Source organism: Hyla sarda, chromosome 3 (genome assembly GCF_029499605.1).
Source record: "Hyla sarda isolate aHylSar1 chromosome 3, aHylSar1.hap1, whole genome shotgun sequence".
Lineage (NCBI taxonomy): Eukaryota > Metazoa > Chordata > Amphibia > Anura > Hylidae > Hyla > Hyla sarda.
In genome coordinates this window covers 329,841,492-329,864,688 of record NC_079191.1, presented here as the reverse complement: position 1 = coordinate 329,864,688, position 23,197 = coordinate 329,841,492, and the positions used below count along the sequence as shown (strand labels likewise).

General features: G+C 46.2%; 1 long non-coding RNA gene across 2 annotated transcripts; it reads right to left on the bottom strand.

Annotated features, from left to right (window-relative positions):
• Positions 1-20,114: 20,114 nt before the first annotated feature.
• On the bottom strand, positions 20,115-21,965 carry LOC130360794 (uncharacterized). Of its 2 annotated transcripts, none has more exons than XR_008890796.1 (4): positions 21,834-21,965; positions 21,091-21,178; positions 20,594-20,658; positions 20,115-20,369 (listed from the first exon to the last, which is right to left on the bottom strand). It is a non-coding gene; the product is annotated as an uncharacterized LOC130360794 (long non-coding RNA). The 2 variants fall into 2 exon arrangements; XR_008890797.1 differs by lacking the exon at positions 21,834-21,965 and adding an exon at positions 21,260-21,288.
• Positions 21,966-23,197: the final 1,232 nt, after the last annotated feature.

The following is a 23,197-nucleotide window of genomic DNA, read 5'->3' as shown; positions in this document are numbered from 1 at the left end:
CTGTGTTATACCACACATTATATACCTGCTGGTGTACTAAAGAAAAAAAAGGTTTTCCTGCGTAAAAATACACTTAACAGTGGCCTTATCATTGCAAAGGGCCTAAATACAAGCAAATAGCGTACCATATACCACCTTTTTTTCTGTCTCTGTGCTAAATTCAGTGTTATACCACACGTTATACACCTTCCGATGTATTAAAGAAAATAATTTTTTTCCTGAGTAAAAATACACTTAACAGTGGCCTTATCATTGCAAAGGGCCTAAATACAAGCAAATAGCGTACCATATACTACCTTTTTTTCTGTCTCTGTGCTAAATTCAGTGTTATACCCCACGTTATACACCTGCCGGTGTTTTAAAGAACATTTTTTTTCCTGAATACAAATACGCTTTACAGTGGCCTTATCATTGCAAAGGGCCTAAATACAAGCAAATAGCGTACCATATACTACCTTTCTTTTTGTCTCTGTGCTAAATTCAGTGTTATACCACACGTTATGCACCTGCCGGTGTATTAAAGAAAAAAAGGTTTTTCCTGAGTACAAATACACTTTTTCAGTGGCATTATCATTGCAAAGGGCCTAAATACAAGCAAATAGCGTACCATATACCACCTTTTTTCTGTCTCTGTGCTAAATTCAGTGTTATACCACACGTTATACACCTGCTGGTGTATTAAAGAAAATATTTTTTTTCCTGAGTAAAAATACGCTTAACAGTGGCCTTATCATTGCAAAGGACCTAAATACAAGCAAATAGCGTACCATATTGTTACGCCGAGCGCTCCGGGTCCCCGCTCCTCCCCGGAGCGCTCACGGCATTCTCCTGTTCGCAGCGCCCCGGTCAGACCCGCTGACCGGGTGCGCTGTGATAATGTCCCCAGCCGGGATGCGATTCGCGATGCGAGACGCGCCCGCTCGCGGGCCGCATCCAGCCTCCGTGTATCATTGTCGGACAAGTTTGATGGGGACTCTAAACTTTGCCGTGGTTTTCTCTCGCAATGTTCCCTGCATTTGGAGATGATGTCGGACCAATTTCCAACTGAAAGGTCAAAGGTGGCTTTCGTGGTCAGCCTTCTGTCTGGGAAAGCCCTGTCATAGGCCACACCGCTCTGGGACCGCAATGATCCTGTCACTGCCTCAGTACACTCTTTCTTTGCGGAGATTCGAAGTGTCTTCGAGGAACCAGCCCGAGCCTCTTCTGTCGAGACTGCCCTGCTGAACCTGGTCCAGGGTAATTCTTCTGTGGGCGAGTACGCCATCCAATTCCGTACTCTTGCCTCCGAATTGTCCTGGAATAACGAGGCCCTCTGCGCGACCTTCAAAAAAGGCCTATCCAGTAACATCAAAGATGTGCTGGCCACACGAGAAATCCCTGCTAACCTGCATGAACTTATTCATCTGGCCACCCGCATTGACATGCGTTTTTCCGAAAGGCGTTAGGAGCTCCGCCAGGATATGGACTTTGTTCGCACGAGGCGGTTTCTCTCCCCGGCTCCTCTCTTCTCTGGTCCGCTGCAATCTGTTCCTGTGCCTTCCGCTGTGGAGGCTATGCAAGTAGACCGGTCTCGCCTGACACCTCAAGAGAGGACACGCCGCCGCATTGAGAACCTATGCCTGTACTGTGCCAGTACCGAACACTTCTTGAAGGATTGTCCTATCCGACCTCCACGTCAGGAAAGACGCACTCCGACTCCGCACAAGGTTGAGACAGCTCTAGGTGTGAACTCTGCTTCTCCACGTCTTACTGTGCCTGTGTGGATTTCTTCTTCTACCTTCTCCTTCTCAGCTGTGGCCTTCTTGAATTCCGGATCTGCAGGAAATTTTCTTTTGGCCTCTTTCGTTAACAGGTTCAACATCCCAGTGACCAGTCTCGCCAGACCCCTCTACATCGCCTCTGTTAATGGTGAAAGATTGGACTGTACTGTGTGTTACCGCACGGAACCCCTCTTAATGTGCATTGGACCCCATCATGAAAAGATTGAATTTCTGGTCCTCTCTAACTGCACTTCTGAAATTCTTCTTGGACTACCTTGGCTTCAATGCCATTCCCCTACCCTCGATTGGACCACCGGGGAAATCAAGAACTGGGGTAATACTTGCCACAAAAATTGTCTTATGTCTGCTCCCAGTCATGTCAGTCAAAACCCTATGGCTCCTCCGATACCTGGTCTCCCCAAGGCCTATCTGGACTATGCTAAAGTTTTTTGCAAAAAACAAGCAGAGACTTTGCCTCCTCACAGGCCTTATGACTGTCCTATTGATCTCCTCCCTGGTACTACTCCACCCCGGGGCAGAATCTATCCCCTGTCTGCTCCGGAAACACAAGCTATGACGGAGTACATCCAAGAAAATTTAAAAAGGGGATTTATCCGCAAGTCTTCCTCCCCTGCCGGAGCTGGATTCTTCTTCGTCTCCAAAAAAGACGGCTCCTTACGACCATGCATTGATTACCGCGGTCTTAATAAAATCACTATAAAAAACCACTATCCCCTACCTCTTATCTCGGAACTCTTTGACCGCCTACGTGGCGCCAACATCTTTACCAAATTGGATTTAAGAGGTGCATATAATCTCATCCGCATCAGGAAGGGGGACGAGTGGAAGACCGCATTTAACACCAGAGATGGACACTTTGAATATTTGGTTATGCCTTTTGGGCTTTGCAACGCCCCTGCCGTCTTCCAGGACTTTGTAAATGAAATTTTTCGGGATCTTTTATATACCTGTGTTGTGGTCTACCTGGACGATATTTTGATTTTTTTCTTCCAACCTAGAACACCGCCGGCATGTCCGCATGGTTCTTCAGAGACTTCGGGACAATCAGTTATATGCCAAAATGGAAAAATGTCTCTTTGAATGTCAATCTCTTCCCTTCCTAGGATATTTAGTCTCTGGCCAGGGACTCCAAATGGACCCAGACAAACTATCAGCCGTATTGGATTGGCTACGCCCCTCCGGACTCCGAGCTATCCAACGTTTCTTGGGGTTTGCCAATTACTACAGACAGTTTATTCCACATTTTTCCACTATTGTGGCCCCAATTGTGGCCCTAACCAAGAAAAACGCCAACCCTAAGTACTGGCCTCCTCAAGCGGAAGAGGTGTTCAACCGTCTCAAAACTGCCTTTTCTTCTGCTCCCGTACTCTCCAGACCTGATCCATCTAAACCCTTCTCACTGGAGGTAGACGCCTCCTCGGTGGGAGCTGGAGCTGTACTCCTACAGAAAAATTCTTCCGGACATGCTGTTACATGTGGTTTCTTTTCTAGGACCTTCTCTCCGGCGGAAAAAAAACTGCTCCATTGGGGATCGAGAACTACTGGCCATAAAACTGGCTCTCGAGGAATGGAGGCACCTGCTGGAGGGGTCCAAATACCCAGTTATTATATACATTGATCACAAGAATCTCTCTTATCTTCAGTCTGCCCATCGGCTTAACCCTTGCCAGGCTAGGTGGTCGTTGTTCTTTGCCCGTTTTAACTTTGAGATTCATTTTCGCCCCACTGACAAGAACATTAGGGCTGACGCTCTCTCTCGTTCCTCGGATGCCTCTGAAATGGAAGCCTCCCCGCAACACATTATTCCTCCTGACTGTCTGATCTCCGCTTCTCCAGCTTCCATCAGACAAACTCCTCCAGGAAAGACCTTCGTCCCTCCACGCCAGCGCCTCAGGATTCTCAGGTGGGGACACTCCTCACACCTCGCCGGCCATGCTGGCATCAAGAAATCCGTCCAGCTCATCTCTCGTTTTTATTGGTGGCCTACCCTGGAAACAGATGTTGCTAATTTTGTTCGGGCTTGTACAGTCTGTGCCCGGGACAAGACTCCTCGCCAGAAGCCTGCCGGTCTCCTCCATCCTCTGCCTGTTCCTGAGCGACCATGGTCTCAGATTGCTATGGACTTTATTACAGACTTACCTTTATCCCATGGCAACACAGTTATTTTTGAGTGGTCGTTGATCGTTTTTCTAAGATGGCACATTTTATTTCTCTTGCAGGTCTTCCTTCTGCGCCTCAGTTGGCGAAACAATTTTTTGTGCACATTTTTCGCCTTCACGGGCTTCCCACGCATATCGTCTCGGATAGAGGCGTTCAATTTGTGTCGAAATTCTGGAGGGCCCTCTGTAATAAGCTTAAAATCAAATTAAACTTCTCGTCTTCTTATCATCCCCAATCAAATGGGCAAGTGGAAAGAGTTAATCAGGTTCTTGGTGACTATTTGCGACATTTTGTTTCCTCCCGCCAGGATGACTGGGCCGATCTCCTACCATGGGCCGAATTCTCGTACAATTTAAAAGTCTCTGAGTCTTCCGCTAAATCCCCATTCTTTGTGGTGTACGGCCGTCACCCTCTTCCCCCCCCTCCCCACTCCCATGCCTTCTGGTTTGCCCGCTGTTGATGAGGTGACTCGGGACTTCTCCACCATCTGGAAAGAGACTCAAAAATCTCTCCTACAGGCCTCATCCCGGATGAAGAAACATGCCGACAAAAAAAGAACTCCTCCTGTCTTTTCTCCTGGAGACAAAGTGTGGCTCTCCGCCAAGTATGTCCGCTTTCGTGTCCCCAGTTATAAACTGGGACCACGTTATCTTGGTCCCTTTAAAGTCAAATGCCAAATCAACCCTGTCTCCTACAAACTCCTTCTTCCTCCTTCTCTCCGTATTCCTAATGCTTTTCATGTCTCTCTCCTTAAACCACTCATCCTTAACTGCTTCTCTCCTAAGGTTGTTGCTCCTACTCCTGTCTCCGGGTCCTCTGACATCTTGTCGGTTAAAGAAATTCTGGCATCCAAGGCGGTCAGAGGTAAAAAAAAAATTCTTGTAGATTGGGAGAATTGCGGCCTGGAGGAGAGGTCATGGGAACCCGAGGACAACATCCTTGACAAGGACCTTATCCACAAGTTCTCGGGTTCTAAAAAGAGGGGGAGACCCAAGGGGGGGGGGGTACTGTTACGCCGAGCGCTCCGGGTCCCCGCTCCTCCCAGGAGCGCTCACGGCGTTCTCCTGTTCGCAGTGCCCCGGTCAGACCCGCTGACCGTGTGCGCTGCGATAATGTCCCCAGCCGGGATGCGATTCGCGATGCGGGACGCGCCCGCTCGTGGTGCGCATCCCAACCCGCTTACCAGACTCGTTCCCCGTCTGTGCTGTCCCGGCGCGCACGGCCCCGCTCGCTAGGGCGGGCTCTGGTGAAAACCAGTAGCAACTTAGAACCGGTCCGCCGACACGGTCCACGCCAATCCCTCTCTTACACAGAGGATCCACCTCCAGCCTGCCGAATCCTGACACATATACTACCTTTTTTTCTGTCTCTGTGCTAAATTAACCCCTTCACGACGAGCGACGTACATGTACGGCGCCGCGAAGTGTCACTTGGCGCGCGGCGACGTACATGTACGTCGCGGGGTTCCGGGAGCCCCGCGTCACCGGTAGCGGTGATCGGGCCGGGATGACTGCTGTTATCTAACAGCAGGCATCCCGGCACATCGCCGAGGGGGGTCCTGAGACCCCCCATGACCGCGATGCGCGCAAATCGCAGGTCAATTCAGACCTGCGATCTGCGCGATTCCGGGTCAAACGGGTCACTGGTGACCCCGTGACCCGGAAAATAAGAGGGATCGGGGGTGTCCGAGACACCCTCGATCCCCCTAAAGGGATAGGAGTTTGGTGGCAGGGGTGCCACCCCTCTTATCCCTGCTATTGGTCGGCCGAGCATTCGACCGATAGCAGACCGGGGGAGGGGGGGGTTAAAGTTCGGTTCCCCCGCTTTGCCCACCTATCGGTGTCCGGGCAAAACGGGGGAACCGTCCAGGGAAGGTCAGCGCCGAAGGTCCCTACCTGGATCCCGGATCCCCGTTCGCGATCCTCCCCCACGTGCGGCGGCGACAGCAATACTTCCGGGTCCTGCTAGGTAAGTTGTTGCCTAGCAACATCCGGAGGGCCACAGTTTACAGTGGTCTCTAAACCGTGGCCCTCCAGATGTTGCAAAACTACAACTCCCAGCATGCCCAGACAGCTGTTTGCTGTGTGGGCATGCTGGGACTTGTAGTTTTGCAATATTTAGAGGGGTTCAGGTTGTAGATCACTAAGTGGTCTCAAACTGTAGCCCTCCAGATGTTGCAAAACTACAACTCTCAGCATGCCCAGACAGCAGTTTGCTGTCTGGGCATGCTGCGAGTTGTAGTTTTGCAACATCTGGAGGGCCACAGTTTTGAGACCACTGGACAGTGATTTACAACTTGAACCCATCTAAATCTTGCAAAACTACAACTCCCAGCATTCAGGAACAGCATAAGGCTGTCTTGGCATGCTGGGAGTTGTACTTACGTGCCTCCAGCCATTGCATAACTATTCCGCAATCAGTACATGCTGGGAGTTGTAGTTTTGCAACAGCTGGAGGCACACTAGTTGGAAAATACTGAGTTAGGTCATAGAACCTAACTCAAGGTTTTCCAGCCAGTGTGCCTCCAGCTGTTGCAAAACTACAACTCCCAGCATGCATGGTCTGTCAGTGCATGCTGGGAGTTGTAGTTTTGACCCCCCCCCCTCCCGTGTGAATGTACAGGCTACATTCACACTGGCGGCAGATTACAGTGAGTTCCCCGCTACAAATTTGAGCTGCGGGAAATTTTTTGCCGCAGCTCAAACTCCTAGCGGGAGACTCAGTGTAATCCGCCGTCAGTGTGAATGTAACCTAAAAACACTACACTACACTAACATAAAATAAAGAGTAAAACACTACATATACACACGTACACTGCCCCCCCCCCACCCCCCCCCCCCCTCCCCAATAAAAATGAAAAACGTATTGTACGGCAGTGTTTCTAAGATGGAGCCGCCAGCTGTTGCAAAACAAAAACTCCCAGCATTTCTGGACAGCAATTGACTGTCCAAGCATGCTGGGAGTTTAGCAACAGCTGGAGGCACCCTGTTTGGGAATCACTGGCATAGAATACCCCTATGTCCACCCCTATGCAAGTCCCTAATTCAGGCCTCAAATGCGAATGGCGCTCTCACTTTGGAGCCTTGTCGTACTTCAAGGCAACAGAATAGGGTCACATATGGGGTATCGCCGTACTCGGGAGAAATTGCCTAACAAATTTTAGGGGGCTTTTTCTCCTTTTACCCCTTATGAAAAGAAACAGTTGGGGTCTACACCAGCATGTTAGTGTAAAAAAATAATTTTTACACTAACATGCTGGTGTTGCCCTATACTTTTTATTTTCACAAGAGGTAAAAGGGAAAAACGCCCCCCAAAATTTGTAACGCAATTTCTCCCGAGTACGGAGATACCCCATATGTGGGCGCAAAGTGCTCTGGGGGCACACAACAAGGCCCAGAAGGGAGAGTGTGCGCCATGTACATTTGAGGTGATTTGCACAGGGGTGGCTGATTGTTACAGCGGTTCTGACAAACGCAAAAAAAAAAACACACCCACATGTGACCCCATTTTGGAAACTACACCCCTCACGGAATGTAACAAGGGGTGCAGTGAGAATTTACACCCCACAGGTGTCTGACGGATCTTTGGAACAGTGGTCTGTGAAAATGAAAAATTTTGCACAGCCCACTGTTCCAAAGAACTGTCAGACACCAGTGGGGGGTAAATGCTCACTGTACCCCTTGTTACGTTCCTAAAGGGGTCTAGTTTCCAAAATAGTATGCCATGTGGGGGTTATTTTGCTGTCCTGGCACCATAGGGGCTTCCTAAATGAGACATGCCCCCCGAGCAAAATTTGCTCTCAAAAAGCCAAATATGACTCCTTCTCTTCTGAGCATTGTAGTTCGTCCGCAGTGCACTTCAGGTCCACTTTGGGGTACCTCCATACTCAGAAGAGATGGGGTTACGAATTTTGGGGGGTCTTTTCTGCTAATAACCCTTAAAAAATGTGAAATTTGGGGGAAAACCAACATTTTTGTGAAAAAAAATTTTTTTTTTTTACATATGCAAAAGTCGGGAAACACCTGTGGGGTATTAAGGCTCACTTTATTCCTTGTTATGTTCCTCAAGGGGTCTAGTTTCCAAAATGGTATACCATGTGTTTTTTTTTTTTTGCTGTTCTGGCACCATAGGGGCTTCCTAAATGTGAAATGCCCCCCAAAAACCATTTCAGAAAAACGTACTCTCTAAAATCCCCTTGTCGCTCCTTCGCTTCTGAGCCCTCTACTGCACCCGCCGAACACTTTACATAGACATATGAGGTATGTGCTTACTCGAGAGAAATTGGGCTACAAAAATAAGTATACATTTTCTCCTTTTACCCCTTGTAAAAATTCAAAAATTGGGTCTACAAGAACATTCGAGTGTAAAAAATGAAGATTTTGAATTTTCTCCTTCACTTTGCTGCTTTTCCGGTGAAACACCTAAATGGTTAAAACATTTACTGAATGTCATTTTGAATACTTTGGGGGGTGCAGTTTTTATAATGGGGTCATTTATGGGGTATTTCTAATATGAAGAACCTTCAAATCCACTTCAAACCTGAACTGGTCCCTGAAAAATTGCGAGTTTGAAAATTTTGTGAAAAATTGGAAAATTGCTGCTGAACTTTGAAGCCCTCTGGTGTCTTCCAAAAGTAATAACACGTCAATTTTATGATGCAAACATAAAGTAGACATATTGTATATGTGAATCCCCCCAAAAATTTTTGGAATATCCATTTTCCTTACAAGCAGAGAGCTTCAAAGTTAGAAAAATGCTACATTTTAAATTTTTTCATCAAATTTTGGGATTTTTCACCAAGAAAGGATGCAAGTTACCATAAAATTTTACCACTATGTTAAAGTAGAATATGTCACGAAAAAACAATCTCAGAATCAGAATGATAACTAAAAGTATTCCAGAGTTATTAATGTTTAAAGTGACAGTGGTCAGATTTGCAAAAAAGGGCTTTGTCCTAGAGGTGAAAATGGGCTCCGTCCTTAAGGGGTTAAGTGTTATACCACACATTATATACCTGCCGGTGTATTAAAGAAATAAAAGGTTTTCCTGCGTAAAAATACACTTAACAGTGGCCTTATCATTGCAAAGGGCCTACATACAAGCAAATAGCATGCTATTTAGTACCTGTATTTCTGTTTTATACCACACGCTATACACCTGCTGGTGTATTAAAGAAAAAAACGTTTTTCCTGCGTACAAATACGCTTAACAGTGCGCTCATCATTGCAAAGGGCATACATACAACCAAGTAGTGTACTATTTAGTACCTGTATTTCTGTCTCGGTGCTAAATTCAGTGCTATTCCACACATTAGTATACACTGGCTGGTGTATACAACAAAAAAAAGAGTTTTTTACTGCGTATAAATACGCTTAACAGTGCGCTCATCATTGCAAAGGGCATACAAACAACAAAGGAGTGTACTATTTAGTAACTGTTATTCTGTCTAGGGCCTATATACTTTGAAAGGACAGCCGTAAGTAATCGCCTGCTGCTGTTCTATACCCTCATAAACGCACTAAGTATGTCAGGCTTGGAAGTGCCAGGACGTGCACAGAGAAGGGGCAGAGGCCTACATACGTCAGGCAGAGTTGGCAGCAGACTTGGGGCGAGTGGGAGCAGGAGTCGCAGCAATAGGCCTGAGCTCCCGTTAACACCCAGCGGTCGTGTCGTCGACCCATCTCTCCTCGTCAATTGTTTGCACACTCATCCCCATCATCGCAAGCGACATCTGACAACCCCAGTCAAGAGTCGGTGGGTTCCTCAGACACAACCCTCAGTTGGCATGGCCCGGGATCAGTCCCTGTAATCCCATTGCCTTTGTCCTATGCTGTTCCCTCTACCAAAGAAGTATCTTATGCTTTGGGTTCAGCTCCACTATTTAGCGAGGACGATGTAATAGAGGACAGTCAGCATCTAATGGGCAGCCAAGAATGTGAGGAGACATGCGTCCCTTGCTCGGCAAGGCGGCCAAGTAGTGACGTGGGAGGTGGTGTTTCAATTGCTCAGGGTCCTGAGGCAGACACTGTTGTGGAATACGAGGAGGACATCAGTGATGTGCACACATTACTGATCGCAATTGGGAGCCGGGTGCAGAAGCCGGGGCTTCATCATCATCAGGAGAAGAGATTTGCTCTTTGTCTATGAGGCAGCAAGGCGGTAGCACGGTTGGCAATCAGCGTGGTGGTGGCAGTAGTGGAAATTCAGGAGCCAAACATGCCAGGGGGAGACCACCTGCTTCGCGGCAAGCTACCATTCAGGGAGGTAGTGGAACAGGGGTTCCTGGAGACGGCGCTAATAGCAGTGAAATAGTGCGAACTACGGGTGGGAAAATCAGCTACTCTGCGATGTGGTTGTTCTTCATAAAGAATCCGGAGGACCTTAGCGTAGTCACATGCAAAATCTGTGGGCAGAAAGTGAAGTGTGGCCAGGGTCCCAATATCGGCACCACGACCCTGCGTCAACACATGATTCGACACCATAAAGCGGCCTGGGATAACAGTGGCTCCGAGGTAGTGGTCCAGCCTGCCGCATCACCCAGTGGCCATCCGCTCCCTCCGTCATCCAGCCAAGGCTCCACCACCTCAGCCGAAGGGAGCATTGTGTCAAACCATCCTTCTTGCGCTCCTGCTTCCTCCACTTGTAGTCAGCCATTCCACCAACAATCGATCGGCGAAGCCATGTCCAAGAGCCAACAGTATGCGCCCACTCATCCAACGGCACAGAAGTTGAATGTGCTCCTGTCCAAGTTGCTGGTGTTGCAGTCCCTCCCTTTCCAACTGGTGGACTCTGCAGCTTTCAGGGAATTGATGGCTTGTGCCGAGCCGAGGTGGAGAGTCCCAAGCCATCATTTCTTTACGAAGAAGGCAGTACCAGCCCTGCATAAGTTTGTACAAGAGAAGGTGAGCCAGTCCTTGAGCCTGTCAGTGTGTTCAAAAGTGCACGGCAGCGCCGATGTGTGGAGATGTAGCTACGGGCAGGGACAATACATGTCTTTTACGGCCCACTGGGTAAATGTTGTTCCTGCACAGAAACAGCAGCAACTTGGACAGGTCACACCGCTTCCTCCTCCACGCTCTCGCTCCCAGGCAGTTGGTCCTTTTACAGTGTGCGCCTCCTCCTCCTCCCCGTGTCCTCGGCCTCCACTGCACATCCAAATCTCGTGGCCCTTCATTGTACCACGTGTGTAGGGCACAGCGGTGTCAAGCCGTCCTTCACATGGTTTGCCTTGGCGAACGGAGTCACACAGGGGAGGAACTGCTGAAGTTCATTAGGTAAGAAATCCGAGTATGGCTTTCTCCACGAGATCTGGAGATGGGAACCATGGTGACCGACAATGGGAAGAACATTGTGGCCGCGCTGCGACAAGGAAGTGTGAACCATTCGCCCTGCATGGCAGACGTGTTGAATCTGGTTGTCAAGAAGTTCATCAAGTCTTCACCCCATTTGCAAGATGTCCTGACAATGGCAAGGAAACTGTGCATGCACTTCAGCCACTCGTACACCGCCAAGCACACTTTGCTTGAGCTACAGCGTCAGAATGGTATCCCACAACATAGTCTCATTTGTGATGTTGCCACACGTTGGAATTCCACCCTCCATATGTTGGACAGATTATACGAACAAAGAAAAGCCATCACGGATTTTTTGATGATACAAGCAGATAGGAGTACTCCCCTGTGTAACTTCAATGTGCACGAGTGGCAGCTCATACGTGACACCTGCCGTTTGCTGAGGCCCTTTGAGGAAGCCACATTTTTGTTAGTCGCTCGAATTACGCCATGAACGACGTAATTCCACTCCTACATTTACTCCAAAAAATTATTGAAAACATGGCTGGTCACGGCAATGGAGATGTTGCGCCTACATCAGAAGGCTACATGAGTCCTGTGGGGGATGAACTGGAGGAGGATGATGAGGGGCAGAGCAGAGCACAGTTTACGGTGGATGAGATGGCCGGTGTTTCTGGTCATTGGACAGGAGGGGAGGAGCAGGAGCAGCCAGAGGAGCTGGAGGGTTATTATGAGGGAGGTGAGACAGAGGACCCGGACACACCGTGGCAGTATGCAGTGGAGATGGAGGCAGGTAGTCCCAGTGAGTAACTGTCACAAATGGCACGATGCATGCTGAGTTGCTTGCGTAGTGACCCCCGAATTGTCAAAATTCGTCAGCACGATGACTTCTGGATCTCCACCTTATTAGACCCTCGCTACCGGCCCTGAATGGGGGCCTTTTTTACACCCACTGAGAGGGAGGACAAACTGACCTACTTCATGGAGCTTCTACGTAGTTGGTTGGCCGATGCCTATCGGCCACATGGTCCATCCACTCACAGGTCTGACTCGGGGGGCCCTCTGCGCTCACCTTCCACTGCCATGGCTGCTGGGGAGGGGAGGGGTGGCAGGAGCAGTACCGGCTCAATCAGCAGCAGCCTGAGTCTACAGTCACTGATGAGTAGCTTTCTTCTGCCGCATAGTGAAGCTACTCATCAGCAGCAGGTGGACATGGAGCAGGACCTGAACCAGCAGGTGATGGCTTACCTCGACATGACCCTGCCAACAACCGTTGAAGATCCGCTGGACTTTTGGGCAGCCAAACTCAATTTATGGCCGCAACTAGCGGAGTTTGCCCTGGAAAAGCTGTCCTGCCCGGCCAGTAGTGTGCCATCAGAGCGGGTGTTTAGTGCGGCCGGGGCCATAGTCACCCCAAGGCGAACTCGTCTGTCCACTAAAAATGTGGAGAGACTGACGTTTGTCAAGATGAATCAGGGATGGATCAGCCAGGATTTCCAGCCACCAATGACAGATGGGTCTGAGTAGATTGACCATTTTCCTACAACAAAATTTTCTCTATTGTGGTTGGTTATGAAACCCTCTGGGGCAGACCAGGGGATTGTACGGCCTGCTTGACACATACGGCCCTTTGATTGGCTCTGACCGGCCCGCGCTGATTGGGGGACAACTATGCTGCCTAATCTGGGGGACATCTATGCTGCCTAATCTGAGGGACAAGTATGCTCCTAATCTGGGTGACATCTATGCTGCCTAATCTGGGGGACAACTATGCTCCTAATATGGGGAAAACTGAAGCTTCTAGCTTTGGGCCTATCATTTTTTGAAGTTTCGCAGTAGCTAAATACATGCTTAATGCAAATGTAAACATTGATCTTTAAATTTAAGGGGTTATGAAAACCTCTTGGGTACTGCAAATGCATGCTCCAGACTCATTCTGTGTCTTTCAGGAACTACTTGCCTCCCTGGTGCCTCTGGCCTTGGGCCTTACATTTTTGGATGTTTAGCAGTAGCTAAATACATGCTTAATGCAAATTTCAACAATGATCGTTAAATTCTTGGCGCTCTGCCAGGGCCTTCTCCTACCCCGCCTGGGCAGATCCAAGGACCTCACTAACTAATCCAATAGCTTATAACGACGGGCGGTGTGTACAAAGGGCAGGGACTTAATAAACGCCAGCTTATGACCCTCACTTACTGGTAATTCCTCATTTTAAGATTAAATAATTGCAATCACAGATCCCTATCACAAACTGGTTTCAGCGTGCAACACGCACCTGTCCTTGAAAGATAGAGAGACGCTAATCCGTTCAGTGGAGCGCTAGTGCGGCCCAGGACATCTGAGGCCATAACACACCTGTTATTGCTCGATCTCGCAATTGATCGGGCAAGGTAAGGGGTTATTACCTGGTGCAATGTATGGGGTAATTAAACACTCTAGGGTAGTGTTATTGTTAAATTTACTGGTAATTTTATCAGTAATAAAAAATTTAATTTTGCAGAATGCTAACCGTTACACAACGGAACGCTTGTTGCGTGTGATTTTTTTAATGGAAAAAAAAAATAGATGGAGAGGGATTAACTCTGCTTAATCATTTTTGGCGAATGGAATCCTTTTGTCATCTGATTTTTTGGAGACAGATGCACTTACACACATGTAATAATTTTTTTAACCAAATTTCAAACATTGTGTGGTTTATTACTTTTGAGAAGAATGTCTTTGGGTGGTCCACCATCCTGCATTATAGAGTCTTCTGAACTGCTGTATATGCGCTTGTTTTTTAAAAAAAAGGTATTTTGTCCGACAATTTCGATAAAATTTTGCATTTTTTTGGGGTGGATTGTGAAGCCCGGGTGATGGGTGTGTAGTGTGTGCTCGTGTATCAGTCAACTCCAGTCTGTGTCCGTTAAGCAATATATGGGTTACTGATGCAGCAGAGGTGGGGCCTTGGTCTTGGAATTTCAATTATTTAAAAAAATGTAACATATTGTGTGGTTTATTATATTATAGAAGAATTTCTTTGGGTTGTCCACTGTCCTGCATTATAGAGTCTTCTGAACTGCTGTATATGCGCTTGTTTGTTCAAAAAAAAAGGTATTTTGTCAGACAATTTCGAAAAAATGTTGCAGTTTTTTGGGGTGGATTGTGAAGCCCGGGTGACGGGTATGTAGTGTGTACTCGTGCATAAGTCAACTCCAGTCTGTGTCCGTTAGGCAATATATGGGTTACTGATGCAGCAGAGGTGGGGCCTTGGTCTTGGAATTTCAATTATTTAAAAAAATGTGAACATATTGTGTGGTTTATTATATTATGGAAGAATGTCTTTGGGTGTTCCACCGTCCTACATTATAGAGTCTTCTGAACTGCTGTATATGCGCTTGTTTTAACAAAAAGTTATTTTGTCAGACAATTTCAAAAAAAAATGTTGCGGTTTTTTGGGGTGGATTGTGAAGCCCGGGTGTGTACTGGTGCATCAGCCAACTCCAGGCTGTGTCCTTCAGGCAATATATGGGTTCCTGATGCCGCAGAGGTGGGGCCTGGGTCTTGAAATTTCAAATTTTTGGATAGCAGGTGCTACCAATGAGAAAACTTTGACAAAAATGTCATATATTGTGTTGGTTTCTGGGGGGGGGGGGGGATTGTGAAGCCCTGGTGTGTACTCTTGCATCAACCAACTCCAGGCTGTGTCATGCAGGCAATATATGGGTTACTGATGCCACAGGGGTGGGGCCTGGTTCTGGAAATTTCAAATTTTTGGATAGCGGGTGCTACCAATGAGAAATATTTGACAAACATTTCTCATTGGGTTGATTTTGGAGGGGGGGTTGTGAAGCCCTGGTGTGTACTGGTGCATCAGCCAACTCCAGGCTGTGTCCTACAGGCAATATATGGGTTCCTGATGCCGCAGAGGTGGGGTCTGGGTCTTGAAATTTGAAATTTTTGGACAGCGGGTGCTACCAATGAGAAATCTTTGACAAAAATGTCATATATTGTGTTGGTTTTTTTTGGGGGGGGGGGGGGGATTGTGAAGCCCTGGTGTGTACTCTTGCATCAGCCAACTCCAGGCTGTGTCATGCAGGCAATATGTGGGTGACTGATGCCGCAGGGGTGGGGCCTGGTTCTGGAAATTTCAAAATTTTTGGATAGCGGGTGCTACCAATGAGAAATCTTTGACAAAAATTTCACATATTGCGTTGGTTTTTTTGGGGGGGGGGGGATTGTGAAGCCCTGGTGTGTACTCCTGCATCAGCCAACTCCAGGCTGTGTCATGCAGGCAATATATGGGTTACTGATGCCACAGGGGTGGGGCCTGGTTCTGGAAATTTCAAATTTTTGGATAGCGGGTGCTACCAATGAGAAATCTTTGACAAAAATTTCATATATTGTGTTGTTTTTTTGGGGGGGATTGTGAAGCCCTGGTGTGTAGTGTACTAGTGCATCAGCCAACTCCACGCTGTGCCATTCAGCCACTAAATGGTCTCATTTTGCCACGCTATGTCCACGCTATGTCATTCAGTCACTATATGGTCTCCTGACACTGATGCCACCACCAGGCTCTGTCATTGTGCTGCTGTGCAGCATTGATTCTAAGAGCGATGCCGGTAATCTGCATGCTATTCTGAATAACAGTATTATTTCACTACCCCAGCACACTCCATATGCGTTTTACGACACAGCAAAGTGTTCTATACCCCTATAGAGGCTGTATGTAGGCTAGAAATAGCCTTTTTTAACATCAATTCGCCGCGACTAAATTCGGATTGAAACAAACTTTTCGGGAAAATTCGACGAATCGGCCGAATCGAATTTTTGAAAAGTTCGCTCATCTCTAATTACAATATAGAAAGTGACTTTTTGATGCTCTGTGTAGCCCTTGGATGGGTCATCATTACCTGAATATTATATATCATGTGGCTTTGGTGTTGTGTGTCACTTCTGGTCTAGCTTGCTTTGAATTTGTGGTACCAGGGTGATTGTTGCCCAAGTGATGTACCCTAGTCCCTATCCCTGATGAACCCCTCTATGTTAAGAGTGGGGGAAACGCGTCCGTAAAATACATGGGGATTGTTACCTTGTTGTTTTAGGGAATGAATATTCCTTTAACTAGGATGGTCCAAACATCTAGTGGACATTCTATGTGATTTTTGAATTTTGGATATATCACGTGTGTTCACATATACACTTTGGCCTGGATTCGAGACGATCTGAGATTATACCAATATTCAAAGTCCTTCACTGCCTTGTTATTTCTCTATTCCCCCTCTGCATCTGTTTGTTTTTTTATCCTGTGCACATAGTTTACAGGAAGGGAACGTCACCGTGGTCAAGGCCATCCTGTTAAGGAGATGGGTCCCTCAAAAGGCAGGGAAAGACTCTTAAGGGGGATATAGCCATAGGGTGGGCACTATTACCTATTCCCGCTCATTAATGTCCTAATATATTTATCCTTCCAATCCATCAATTTACATACATTTACTGAATTAATCACAACCAATAACCTTCATCTTGTTCTATTATATTTATCCATATATCTTGATCAGTCTCCAATCCAGGCCATATGATTTTTGTACATACACTGTAATTGTAATTTTTTGATTTGGTCCCTTTTAATTTTGAGTTATTAGAAGTTATGTTTTAGTATCATGCCTTAAGGGTGGTTTTTCCTTTGGATTTGAATATACAATTTTGGACTGGCCGTACGCTACCTTGGGGGTCCATTGACCTGGCAGTCTGCAGCTACTGCATTATTTCTTGCTGTTCTGATATTTTACAGTGTGTGGCAGTATTTTATTTAGTGGGTACAGTGAATAGCAGTATTATATTCAGGGTACAGTCTGTGGCATGATTATATTTTGGGGATAGTGTATAGCAGTATTATATTCAGGGTACAGTGTGGGGCAGTATTTTACATAGGGTACACTTTCTGGCAAGGTTATAATGAATACTGAATACAAAGTGAGGAGCCAACGATGTCTGGATGTCAGACTCTGCAGAGAAGATGGAGCTGGAGGAAGACCTGGTCTCTGGACCAGATGAAGAAGAAAAGATAAAGGAGAAGATATCACTCAAGTCAGAAGACGTCACTCAGGTCACTGATATCATTGTGTATTTTCCTGACTGTCCCATTAATGCTGTAGTCACTTGTAAGTTCTGCAGTGATGATGGGTTAAACTGTGTCCAATCTGTGTCTCTCCAGCTGTTACAAAACTACAACTCCCATTGCCAGAGGCTCTCCAGACATGATGGGAGTTTTAGCTTTCCAACACCTGGAGAACCCCTTCAACTGAGGTGATCGGTGGGGGGTCTCATCAGTTGGACCCCCACCAAAAAAATGGCCCTGGGGGATGGGTAGGGAGCCTAGAGGTAATTTTTCTAGCTACACCTATGGGGCAACTATTAACAGAGGGGCCTACACAAACTATATGGAGCCCCCTATATAGTTTGGGTAGGCCCTTCTGTTAATAGTTGCTTCCATATAGTTTGGGTAGGCCCCTCTGTTAAAGGAGTAGTCTGGTGAAAAATAACTTATCCCCTATCCAAGGATATGGGATAAATTATCGATCGCAGGGGGGTGCAAGTGCTGGGACCCCCCTTGCGGGGCCCTGGCAGTTTGCTGGATGCTGACGTCTGTACCCCGCAGGAAGCCGCGGATGGCACACCCCCTCCATGTATCACTATGGGGTACATGGAGGGGCGTGTTGGCCGGCGCTCTGTGCGGGGTGCGGCATGCCCCCCTTCCAGCCGTGCAGGAGATAGCGGGGGGCCCAATGCTCGGACCCCCGCTATCTATAGCTTATCCCCTAAGAATGGGGGATAAGTTATTTTTTACCAGACAACTCCTTTAATAGCACGGTTTTATACAACACCGCACTCTGCTCTAATCTAAATAGAAATATATAATTAGAAAATAAAATAATATTGGGGGCAGGCCACAGGGAGGGTGGCCCAGGCATTGGGCTGTGTGGGGGGCCCTGAAATTTCTGATGGCAGCCCTGTGTCTGGCTATACAGAGGACAAATCTCTAAGATCCCTGAACTACAACCATTGGAGAGTGACCCACAGGAGACATTTTTTGAGAACATCTCCCCCCTACAACCAACTGACCCATGAGAAAACCCCTTTGAAGAACTATGTCTCAGGAGCTGTCAGCTTGGTCACATGTTGCCGACAATATACACTATGATCCAGTACCCGCCTGACTTACCACCTTCACCCTTCTGGGCAAAATGGGAAACGGACCTGAACCTCTCACTATCATTGGTGCAAAGGGAAAGGAAACTTACTTTGGCCCACAAGTCGTCTATTAGTTCCAAATATCAAGAAGCCAAATATAAACTTCATTTGCACCGGTATAGAGGACCTGTACGATTGCCGTTATACCTCAAGTAAGATGCTGGAGATGTTGTCAGGCGGAAGGCATCCTCCTTCATACATACTGGTCCTGCCCTGTCCTAGGCTCCATTTGTCCCTATTCTTCTAGTTACAATTCTCTCTTTAGATTTAGGTCTGGAACTTTTCTCTCTCCATTTTTATGAGATACCCAAAAAACGGTGTACAAGAAGTCCATCCTCAAATTTAGGGTGGCTGGATGAAGATCTTTGGCTGCATTCAGGACTCGTCTAGGTGTTTTTTAAAAAGTATATTGTATCACCGATACCTATTGAGCATGTACTCACCTGAGGATTTTCAGACCAGTCCTGAATGCAGCGAAAGATCTTCATCCAGCCAACCGCACTATCCTGATCCAGTATCCAGGCAGTCTTGCCATTTGCTTGTGATATCACACGCCATAGGACACCACGAGGTCTGCATCCAGAAGCCGCTTGTTACCATCCATCAGCGAGCACCTTGGGAGCGGCAGAGTCCCCATTTCATCCTGGTCTGTGGTCAGCAGACCGCCGTGGTAACGCATGCCAGCATTGTATACCACCCAAGCATTGCGGACCTCACCTTTTGTCCAAAGGAGATCACGGCTCAGTAATCTACCAGGCTGGTAATTATATTTCTAATCCGTCATCTCTTATTATCTCAGGACTTGACTCAAAATACGGGACATTCCATTGTTGTCTGGATTTCCATTACTGTCTGGATTATCAGATACCAGATTACCGAAAAATTTCATCTTCTTTATAAAAACAATGCTAGATATCGGTGTTTATTAACTAATGTTACAATATATGGTCTTATAATCCTTATAATACCTCTGCACAAGGGCCCTGTGCTATGAGGTTTATTTTGCATATATAATTGTATTTTAATAAACATTTTATAATATTTTGTATCATATAATTGAAGCACGGTCTTAATTTATATTCAACTAGATTTAATCTATATATCAGTTTTTCTGATACTAGTTTTGAGGGGTTGGTTTTTGTTTAATTCTTACTAGATTTGTAAATTACTTCTATTTAAAAATCCTAAACCTTCTAGTACTCATCATCTCCTGTATGCTCCAGAGGAAGTTGTGTAGTTCTTTCCTGTCTGACCACAGTGCTCTCTGCTGCCACCTCTGTCTGTGTCAGGAACTGTCCAGAGCAAAATGGGTTTGCTATGGGGATTTGCTCTTAATCTAGTCAGTTCCTAACACGGACAGAGGTGCCAGCAGAGAGCACTGTGGTCAGACTGGAAAGAACTTCCTCTCTAGTATACAGCAGCTGATAAGTAGTGGAAGGGTCAATATTTTTAATAGAAGTAATATACAAATCTGTACAACTTTCTTGCACCAGTTGATTTGAAAACATGTTTCTGATCGGAGTACCCCTTTAAGCTTCCTCTTCCCCTACTGGATCTCTTTTCTGCTCCTTAATCTTCACCCCCAACACCACCACTATCAGGAGCTTAGCCCCTAAACCCACAAAGATACACACATACTACCACAACTCATCTTATAATTTTTTGGTTTATTTTTTTTTATATATTTTTAGATTTTTTTTTTTATTTTTTTTTATTTTTTTCAGATTATTTTCTATTTTTTTTTTATTATTTTTATATTTTTTTGATTTTTTTTTTACTCCCCTTTTATATTTTTCCCTTTCCCCAAACTCCCAGCTGTTCAGATCCTCTGCAGATGAGTTCACTCTCCGCCGTCCTCCTCCATCTGCTTTAGGTCATTAGCTTTTTTTCCTTTTTCGGTCTCTAATAGAAAACAAAAAACAAAAATACATCTCACATAAATGTTATAAGATTGGGAATATACACATTACAACTGAAAATACGTCATTTATGTAACCTTCGGGTGATAGTCTATAGGCCTTGTCAGACCCCCACAAGCACAAACAATACCACCATAGATCACTAAGCAGGAGGCCCCTTAGGAAATGGGGTCTCTGGGCAGTTGTAGTATAAATTAGTATAGTTACCTCCTTTCGCCTCCACCACAACCTCTTCCAGTTTAGAATATTTTATTTCCTTCTTATTATTATTCCTAAAAAAAGGGAAATGTAAATATATTGTCATGGATGATATTATAGAAGAATGACATTATTAATAATATTAATTAATTAATAATATTGGAATTTCCACAGTTACACAGATTGACCCCCTAGGCCCCGTCACACAATAAAGGCCGAGCATACAAGTGGATCCAGAAGGCGCTACACGGAGGAGGTAAGGGGACCTCCGGCCGCCATCTTGACTCATGTTCCCCCGCAATCATGCTGTGGGTGGTCTGATAGGTGTCACTAAGGTGTCAATCTGACTGATTCCTGATCTGTCTGGTGTCACCCATGGCAACCAATCACAGCTCAGCTTTCATTTTGCCAGAGATGGTTAGGATATGAAAGCTGAGCTGTGATTGGTTGCCAGGGGCAACACCTGACATCGAATTGTAAAGGGGACATCATGAAGGTGAACTTACCGGTGGCAAAAATACAGGTATAAGAAAGTCAGCAATAAAGCCGCCCAAAACACCCCCGCCGCCAGCAACAACAAAGTCGTTTTTAAGTCTGTTGAAGAGAAGAACCATCTTTATATAGAGTTACATATAGAAATTCATTAAATACTCTATGGGGGAGATTTATCAAAACCTGTCCTGAGGAAAAGTTGCTGAGTTGACCATAGCAACCAATCAGATTGCTTCTTTCATTTTGCAGAGGCCTTTTCAAAATGAAAGTAGCGATCTGATTGGTTGCTATTGGCAACTCAGCAACTTTTCCTCTGGACAGGTATTGATAAATCTCCCCCTGAAGCTCTATATTTGTATATACGCTATAGCTGCTGCAAAACTACAACTCCCAGCATGCCCGGACAGCCGCATGCTTGGAGTTGTAGTTTTGCAACATTTGGAGGTCCACAGTTTGCAGACCACTGCTCTATAGAACTATCAGTCACCCCACTCCCCCATCATATTAAGGATTATATTATAATATATTATAGTTGGGAGGGACCCATAGTGTCTTAAGGGAGATTTAAATACATTTCGGGGGTATAATGTGGGATCTGGATCAATAAAGGGGTTAAAATCTTGGATCTGCATTCATTTGAGGGTTTGATCTAAATTTGGGGTATGAATGAATGTAAGGGTCCAGCCTCGGGTTTGTGCATTAGAAGGGAGGGGGTCAAAAGGTACACACGAATCCCCAAAAACCCCATAGCACTTACCCATCCTCTTTCTCTGTCGAATCACCGTAGTGTGAGGCTCGGTCTCCAGATCAGCAGGATTTTGCTGTTCTGTTCTATTGTGACATCACATCTGCATCTGATGATGTCATCATGGCATCCAGCAGCTGATTGAGCTCAATAAATACAGGGGTCCGAGGTTGGGATCATACAGGGATTTTGCTGGGGTTTTATTAGAGAACAGGTGAAATGTCATCACTGTTCTAAATGGGAGAATGCCGCTATAAACGAATAGTTATAAACAGGAACACTAAACCACTACAAGTCCCAGCATAACCTAGAAATGAATAATTACACAGTGCTGCAGGGATCACTTTTTCTGTTATACAGGGAAGGACTGCATTCTCTAAGATTTTTTTTAATAGAAGTAATTTATAAATCTGTTTCACTTTCTGGAGCCAGTTGATATATAGATTAATGCCGGACATCATCATGTAATGAAACCACATGGTCACTACACTAGAGCACTAACCGCGCCTGTATACGTTCAACAGAAACAAAACTGGGGTGTGAACCCTGCCTACCCTAGCCTTGTCAACATGTGTAGATCATTGGACTGTGTTACCTCTGTATCCTGACTGTATCTATTGTATCTTTACAGTATCTATGACTGTATGTTACAGAGTAAGTTGTGTAGTTCTGGGGACACCCGGGACCCCTCTGTCATTACTGCACAGAGCAAATGCCCAGGCCTATTTTTGGTCCCAGTCCCTATTTTTGGCCCTGCTTGTAAGTCACTTATATCATTGTGTATTTGCCTGAATGTGTCCAAACAGTGCTGAAGACACTGATATCTTTGTGCGACCGAGGCCCAGGTAAGGGGGTTGTCCAGGATTGGGGAAGCAGGTCCTCAGGGGGTAGAAAGTTCCAAGGCAATTTTTCGCATCAGGGCCCTGTGGTGTCTAGTTGTAGGTGGGACCCGCCTGTCATTAGTTCGGCCCCTGTATGCAAAACCCTACTGTAAGTAGCTTGGCCCCTGTAAGGAGCTTGGCCCCTGTAAGTAACACCCTTTTGTTGGTAGTTTGCCTCCTGTATGTAGGGCTCTCTGGTATGTAGGGCCCTCCTGTAGGTAGCTTGCCCCATGCATATAGGACCCTCCTGCAAGTAGCTTGCCCACTGTAATTAGGTAGGACCCTCTTATAGGAAGTTTTCAAAACTCCAACTCCACACTCTAGATCTGCTGCCAAATGATTAGGCGTACTGTACCAACATGTAAAAGATTTAACAAAGGATGTACAACGCGTTTTGAAGCCAGGCTGGCTTCTTCCTCAGGCAAGGTACAACTGAGCATATCACAAATATTTATACCCCCCCCCCCCCTGGTCTGTCAGATGAACGCAAATGCA